Below are 8,537 nucleotides of genomic sequence, written 5' to 3' on the forward strand. Positions count from 1 at the left end.
GGCTTTGTTTACCTACTTAAGCCTCAGCAATGGCGGGCGCCCCTCCCCCAGCCTCGCTGCTGCCTTGCGGTTAGATTGCCGCAGACTGCTGTGTTTACAATGAGGGAGGCTCCGTGGGCGTGGGACCCTCCCGGCCAGGTGAGGGATATATTCTTCTGGTGTGCCAGTTGCTTAAAGCGCGGTATTGGGGTGGGAGTTACCCGATTTTCCAGGTGTTGTGTGTCTCAGTTCCCCTGGCTAGGAAAAGGGATTCCCTTCCCCCTTGCACTTCCCAGGTGAGGCGATGCCTCGCCCTGCTTCAGCTCTCGCTGGTCAGGCTGCAGCAGCTGACCAGCACCGATTGTCCGGCACTCCCTTGTGAGATGTCCCCAGTACCTCAGTTGAAAATGCAGAAATCACCGGTCGCTCGCGCTGGGAGTTGGAGACTGGAGCTGTTCCTATTCGGCCATCTTGCTCCACCCCCCTACTCCCACGTTTAACTCTTCCAAATCACCAGGCTGTAGAGCTTTTTCATTGGTCAGATGGCCTGTGTGAGTGAGGCATCACCACATCTGAGAGTTTTGAAGCAGCTGCACAGCATTGTCTCCCTTGGAGCCTGATAGACAATCCTGTCTGCTGCTCTTAATTAATACGGTTATTAATTCTGTACATTGATGATGGTGGTTTCTACCTGCTCTATCATTCCCTCCATTAGTTCCTTTAACATCAGTATGTAATATTCCTGTTCAGTATGATAATTTGCCTTGAATTCTATTTTGACAGATGCTATGACTATTACCTCACTTTTCATTTGGTTATTTTCCTGGAAAGTCTTTTTCATCCTTTTTCCTTTCTTGTTTATTGATTTATTGATTTATTTTTGAGACAAGGTCTTGCTCTCTTACCCAGGCTAGAGTGCAGTGACACAATCATAGCACACAGCAGCCTCTGTCTCCCAGGTTCAAGCAATCCTCCCACCTCAGCTTCCACAGTGTGTAAGAGTTCCCTTTTCTCTGCATCCTCACCAGCATTTGTTATTTTTTGTCTTTTTGATAACAGCCATCCTAACTGGGGTGAGATGATACCTCGTTGTGGTTTTGATTTGCATTTCTCTGATAATTAGTGATGCCGAGCATATTTTCATATATTTTATTGGCCATTTGTATGTCTTCTTTTGAGAAATATTCGTTCAGATTGTTTGTCCTTGTTTAATTGGATTTTTTTTATCTTTGATATGTTTGAGTTCCTTGTACAGTCTAGATATTAATCCTTTATCTGATGAATACTTTGAAAATATTTTCTCCTGTTCTGCAGATTGTCTTTTCACTCTGTTGATTGTTTCTTTTGCTGTGTGGAATGTTTTAGTTTGGTATTATCCCTTTTTTTTTTTTTTTTTTTTTTGCTTTTGTTGCCTTTTCTTTTGAGGTCTTATTTATAAAATCATTTCCCAGACCAATGTCCTGAAGTGTTTTCCCTTTGTTTTCTTCTAATAGTTTTATCATTTGGGGTCTTACATTTAGGTCTTTGATTCATTTTGAGTGGATTTTTGCGTTGGGTGAAAGATAAGGGTCTACTTTCATTCTTCCACATGTGGATTTTCAGTTTTCTCAGCACCATTTATTGAAAAGACTGTCCTCCCAATGAAGGTTCTCAGCACCTTTGTCAAAAATCAGTTCACTGTGTTATGGTTTGGGTTTATGTCCCCACCAAATCTCATGTCAAACTGTCATCCCCAATGTTGGAGGTGGGGCCTGCTGGGAAGTAATCAGATCATGGGGGCAGATTTATCATGAGTGGTTTAGCACCTCTTGGTGCTGTCCTCACATTCTGGTTGTTTAAAAGTGTGTGGCACCTCCCCTCTTGGTCTCATACTCCTGCTTCACCATGTGAAGTGTTGTCTTCATGAGTAAAAGCTCCCTTAGGCCTCCCCAGAAACAGTTGTTACTATGCTTCCTGTACAGCCTGCAGAACTGTGAGCCAATTAAACCTTTTTCTTATAAATTACCAAGTATTGGGTATTTCTTTATATCAATGTGAGAATGTACTAATACAGCTATAGATATGTAGATTAATTTCTGGGCTTTCTATTCTGTTCTATTGATCTATGTGTCTCTTTTTAGGCCAGTACCATGCTGTTTTGGTTACTACAGCTTTGTAGTATACTTTGAGGTCTGGTAGTGTGATACCTCCAGCTTTGTTCCTTTTTGCTTAGGACTGTGTTGGCTATTTGGGGTCTTTTGTGGTTCCATATAAATTTTAGGATTTTAAAAATATTTCTGCAAAAAATATAATGAGTATTTTGATGGGGATTGCATTTAATCTATAGATTGCTTTGGGTAGTATGGTCCTTTTAACAATATTAATTTTTTGATCCATGAGCATGGGAATTTTATCCTCTTCAATTTCTTTCATCAGTGATTTGCAATTTTCCTTGTAGAGATTTTTCACATCCTTGGTTAAATATATACCTAGGTATTTTATTTATTTTATAGGTATCATAAATGGGATTGCCTTCTTGATTTCTTTTTCAGCTAGATTGTAATTTGTATATAAAAATGCTACTGTGTTTTGTAGGTTGATTTTGCATCCTGCAACTTTATTGAATTTGTTTGTCAATTTTAATAGTTTTCTAGTGGAGTCTTTAGGTTTTGCTAGGAATAAGACCATGTCATTTGCAAACAAGGACAATTTGAATTGCTCCTTGAATGACCTTTATTTCTTTATCTTGCCTAATTGCTCTGGCTAGGACTTCCAGCACTGTGTTGAATAAGAGTGGTAAGAGTGGGCATCCTTGTCTTGTTCCAGCTCTTAGAGAAAAAGCCTTCAGCTTTTCACTGTTCAATATGATGTTAGTCAAACCTTAGCTGTTTAGTCATTGCCTTTCTTGGGGTGTGGTGGGGCGAGGAGGTGGGGAATGAGCACCAGGCATCTATCTCTAAATAACCATCCTGTTGCTGTCATTTTCAACATTCTACTTTTATATTTTTCATATATAGCATTTCTACTTGGTTCTTTTTATGACTTCTTGTTACAGCAAAATATTATTAAAATATTCTCTTGTAGACTATATTTATGATGCTACTTAAAAAAATTGTGGTCTACATGTGTCACACCAAGTGTCAGGTTCCAGCCCATGCTGAGGTCCAAGGGGAGTGGGTAGATGGGTGGCAGATAGCAGAAAGAACACTCAGGGGGCTGTAGGCAGGTGAAATGTGGTTTTGTTCAGCAGCTCTCTCACACTATCCGCCTTTATCTCTGTTACCTGCTCCGGCTCTGCGGCTCCTGCGGCTCCCACACTTACAGCTGCATTCCCTGGCCTGCCAGGCTACCTCTCCCTTACAGGGTCAACAGCTTCACACTCTCTCTCTCTCTGGGCACAAGCTGTATGTGCAACATCAGCAGGGCAGTTACACCTTTTACAAACAATAGTGGCTCTGAGCCCAGTATGGGCTTACACAAACGGGCCGGGCCGTATAACAAGTGGAGTTATGCGCCTGTGCGCTGAACTTGCTGAGTCACTCTGGCCAAGATGTCTGCCTCTGCCTATTCTTGACCAAAGCATATCCATTTACTTTACAACATGTTCCAATGATTCTGCTATAACGATATTTTGTATCCATTTGTTGTATCCCCTGCAGTCTAGCTGTTAGGGGCTGTGAGTCATGCTCCCATGAGGTCCGGTGATGTGTATTGAGAAGGACTAAAGGCCAGGCCCTGGTTGGCGTCCAGGAAGGGAACCCCTGGACAGAGAAAATCACAATGGAAAATTCCCATTTGCTAATACTTGACAACTTCATTCAAAGTTCACTTTAAACTCTCAAAAACAACTGCTTTGGAACAAAATGGTGGCCTTAGTTTTTAATCCACCACCCCTGGGCATTAAAAAGGGGAGGACAAGGAAGACTAGATTCCCACCCAGACAGGGTCTTTGATCTACCTGCTGTTGCCCCACACAGCAACCAGCAACCTGGGCTGTGCCACTGAATTCATGGCCAAGGGGGCGGCTGTTTTGTTGGGTGTGTGTGAGTAGAAAGAAGGAAATTAGTATTTGTTTCAGACCAGTACTGTGCTAGGCACATTTGCATACAGGATCAAACAGCAGGTCTGGAAGAAAAGCTGAAGTCTTTTTCTCTAAGAACTGGAACAAGACAAGGATGCCCACTCTTGCGGGTGCCTTAAGGCAACACATGGGAGAGGCAGGCACAGAATGGAAATGTTTGGCCTCCAACTTTTCTTCTGAGTGCTCTCCGGGGGCCTCTGTCCCCAGGCTACAGTGTCCTCCCACCTCTGTCCACAGACCCCTCTTCCAGTTTCTCACAGCTGTGTGTGTGAGAGAGTTCCTCAGATACAGGCTTCTCTCTTGCTTCTGTGGTTTCTCCAGGCTTGATTTGGAGGATGGTCACCTTGCCAGGTCACTACCTGAAGATGACATAGGGTCTTTGTAACTTATCCTCGCCCCCAACTCCATCCAACACATACACTTACTCCACTGTTCTGCAGTTCCCAGATGTCTGTCCACCAGGTGCAATACAAACCCAGCACATTTTGGGGTGCTGGCTGTGAGCATGGCTAACCCAAAGGTGGTGTCCCAGGTGCAGTCCACCCAGGCTTTAGACCTGCTTAAGGCCCAGTTGCTTTGCAGGGAAGTCAGGGGAATATATTAATTTTAGTTAATATTTTAATTGCCTGAAAGATTACTTTATAAATTAAAAGGAGAATGGGGTTTTAAATTTTTTTTTACAATTAAAAATGCAACTCAAATATATTCTCTTTTCGAAGGCAAATGATATGAGAAGCCAGATTGTCATCAAAAGACTGCTTGGTGATCCTAAGAGGAAAAGTCATGACTTTTTCTTCTTCCTATATCACACAACCCACTGGCCCCCTTGTGCTTCTTTCCTTTTGCAATGGATACAGTTACCAAGAAAGGTGACTTTTAAAATCAATGTTGAATCAAATTCCAAGAGAAAGTAACATGCTTCCGCATTCACTAGAGAGCTTCAGCAGAAGCAGCTTCATTTTCTATGAAAAGCAGAACAGTCTCCAATAGTTTATATGTCATTTAGGAGTTCATAACTATATTATATTTACTTTTATGGCTCTTAGAATTCTTACACAAGCCCCCAAATACATAGAAAAAGATATGGCCATTGGCTGAGTGCTGCCACCCTAACTAACCCCAAGGAAGCAACTGTTTTCTATTTCATTTTAGAAGGCTTGTGATCAGATAAAGTGAACCATCCCTCAAATGACTATAGCACATAACACTGAAACTACAGGGAGAAGCAAATAAAAGCTGTTGAATTGCCAGTTCCAACAAGAAATAGCAAGAATGTCTGATAATACATTCTTATAGATAGATCTAGATGGCCAGACTCTCTCAGATACCATCACATCAAGTTTATTTATTAGTGTTTTGTTGGGTGTGTGTGAGTAGAAAGAGGGAAATTAGTATTTGTTTCAGACCAGCATTGTGCTAGGCACATTCGCATACAGGATCAAACAACAGGGCTGGAAGACATACACTGAATACACAAGTCTCTGTGTTTGAAGGATACACTTGCACATTTAAAAGAACATCCAGGCTTTTCCCAGAATTTCCCAACCCAGGGGTGGTTACATGCGTATTTGCAGTTTCGTTCTAACCATGCCTGTTTCCTAGAGTTTTAGTTCATTTAGGCTACTATGACAGAATACCATAGATTGGGTGACATATAAATAACAGAAATTTATTTCTCACAGTTCTGGAGACTGGGATGTCCAAGATTAGGGCATTGGCAGATTTAGTATTTGGTGAGGTCCCACTTTCTGGTTCATAAATGGCTGTCTTGTCACTGAGTCCTCACATGGCAGAAGGGGCTAGGGGCCCACTATAGTTTGGATGTTTGTCCTCTTGCCAATCTCATGCTAAAATTTGATAGCAGTGTTGGAGATGGGGCCTAATGGAAGGTGTTTGGGTCATGCGGGCAGATCCCTCATGAATGACTTGATGCTGTCCTTGCTGAATGAGTGAGCTCTTACTCTATCAGTTCCCACAACAGCTGGTTGTTAAACAAGGCCTGGCACCTCACCGCTCTCTCTTGCTTCCTGTCTCACCCTGTGATCTTTGCACACTGGCTTCCCTTTGCCTTCTGCCATGAGTGGAAGCACCCTGAGGCCTTCACCAGATGCCCCCACCTGCAAAACAGTGAGCCAAATAAACCATTTTTTCCTTATAAGTTACTCAGACTTGGGTATTCCTTTATCGCAACACTAAGCAGACTAAAACAGGCCTTCTCTCAGGCCTCTTTCATAAGAGCACTAATCTCATTCAGGAGGGCTCCACTCTCAGGTCCCACCTCCTAATACCATCACCTTGTGGGGAAGAATTTCAACATATTAACTGGGGAGAAACAAAATAGTCAGTCTATAGCACCTCGAATCCATAACAAGTGATTGTTCCTTCCTTCTTCCCTCCCTCCTCCCTATTTTAAGTTGAGGAGAGTTTAAGGGAGGAAATATTTACAAAGGTTGGGCAGGGTTAAGGCAAAGCCCCAAGACTAGCAATAGCTAAAAGTTGTTCCCACCCCAGACATAAAGAGGCCAAGGGATGAGTCTTTACAGAACCAGAGAGAACATGGAACAGGTGGTCTTGCTAGTTAATTAAACTAGAAATCAATGCCACTGCCCAGGGGCTGTGACAGCTCAGGAGCCCCTTTTGAAGTGATAGGAAAAAATGGTTTTAATAAAATAAACTACGCATTTCTGGACACCCCTCCAGGCTATTTGGTTCTAAGCTTCCTCTGAGCTATTTTTGCAACTTCGTGTTTTCTCCACATAGCATATCCTTTTGGATTACTGATTCTAGCCTGGTTCGATGTCTTTGAGCTGTTTTACAGCTCTGTATAAATGTATCTGTCCTTTGAATTATCTTTTGAATCATTAGGACATCTGTCTGGTTCCTTCATTGATTAGTACATAAAATAAAATCTCTAACATGCTGTGATGGTTAATATTAGGTGTCAACTTGATTGAAGGATGCCTAGATAGCTAGTATTGTTTCTGGGTGTGTCTGTGAAGGTGTTGCTAGAGGAGATAAACATTTGAGTCAATGCACTGGGAGAGGATGACCCACCTACCCTCAACGTGGGTAGGCACCATTCAATCGGCTGCCAGCGCCACTAGAACAAAGCAAGGGGAAGAAGGTGGGATAAGATGGCTTGCTGAGTCTTCTGGCTTTCCTCTTTCTCCCGTGCTGGATGCTTCCTGCCCTTGGACATCAGACTCCAGGTTCTTCGGCCTTTGGATTCTTGGACTTATAGCAGTAGTTTGCCGGGGGCTCTTGGGCTTCTGGCCACAGACAGAAGGCTACACTGTGGGCCTCCCTACATTTGAGGTTTTTGGACTCGGACTGAGCCTTTACTGACTTCCTTTCTCCACAGCTTGCAGAGGACCCATCGTGGGACTTCACCTTGTGATCGTGTGAGTCAATCTCCTTAATAAACTCCCTTTATAGCCGGGTGAGGTGGCAGGCGCCTGTAGTCCCAGCTACTCGGGAGGCTGAGGCAGGAGAATGGCGTAAACCCAGGAGGCGGAGCTTGTAGTAAGCTGAGATCCGGCCACTACACTCCAGCCTGGGAGACAAAGTGAGACTCCATCTCAAAAATAAAAAAATAAAAGATAAACTCCCTTTCATATATACATACATCCTATTAGTTCTGTCCCTCTGGAGAACGCTAATACATGCGTTCATTTTATATTTGTATAACACTTATGATTTTATCCTTCTTTGGAAAATTATCTTTCAACAAAGAAAACGTCACCTCCCCACTAAAGTCATCCTGTAGAGAATGCTCTGCAGTAAAGTAAAGTTGCCTGGGCCTCGAGGATTAAAGCTTTCTTACACACAAAGCCATTTTACTACCAGACAGTTGCATCGCAAAGGTTCAGAGTCAGCACCACAAACCAACTCTTGGTCTTTGGAGTCAAGATCAGCTTGCCAGTGCAGATCCATAATTATTTTATGGGAGATCTCATCCCCGAAGCTCTACTGTCTCTTAAAATCTATGGTATGGAGCAAACCAACGCCATTAGACAATTTTTGAAAATCACTCATAATAATCCGGAACCTCAGTTAGAGTCAGAGGTCCTATGTCTTTTCCCTGGGAGATTCTGCTTCCCATGTGAGCTAAATAGATAAGCTTCCAAATTCCACCTGTCAGTTCCATCCAGGCCTCAAATTTAAAGGGATTTTACTGGGCGGAGCAAGATAGCCGAATAGGAACAGCTCCAGTCTCCAACTCCCAGCGCGAGTGACACAGAAGACCTGTGATTTCTGCATTTTCAACTGAGGTACTGGGGTCATCTCACTGGGGAGTGCCGGACAATTGGTGCTGGTCAGCTGCTGCAGCCCAACCAGCGAGAGCTGAAGCAGGGTGAGGCATCGCCTCACCTGGGAAGCGCAAGGGGGAAGGGAATCCCTTTTCCTAGCCAGGGGAACTGAGACACACAACACCTGGAAAATCAGGTAATTCCCACCCCAATACTGCGCTTTAAGCAAACGGGCACACCAGGAGATT

Source organism: Rhinopithecus bieti, unplaced genomic scaffold, assembly GCF_001698545.2.
Source record: "Rhinopithecus bieti isolate Rb0 unplaced genomic scaffold, ASM169854v2 scaffold_15087, whole genome shotgun sequence".
Lineage (NCBI taxonomy): Eukaryota > Metazoa > Chordata > Mammalia > Primates > Cercopithecidae > Rhinopithecus > Rhinopithecus bieti.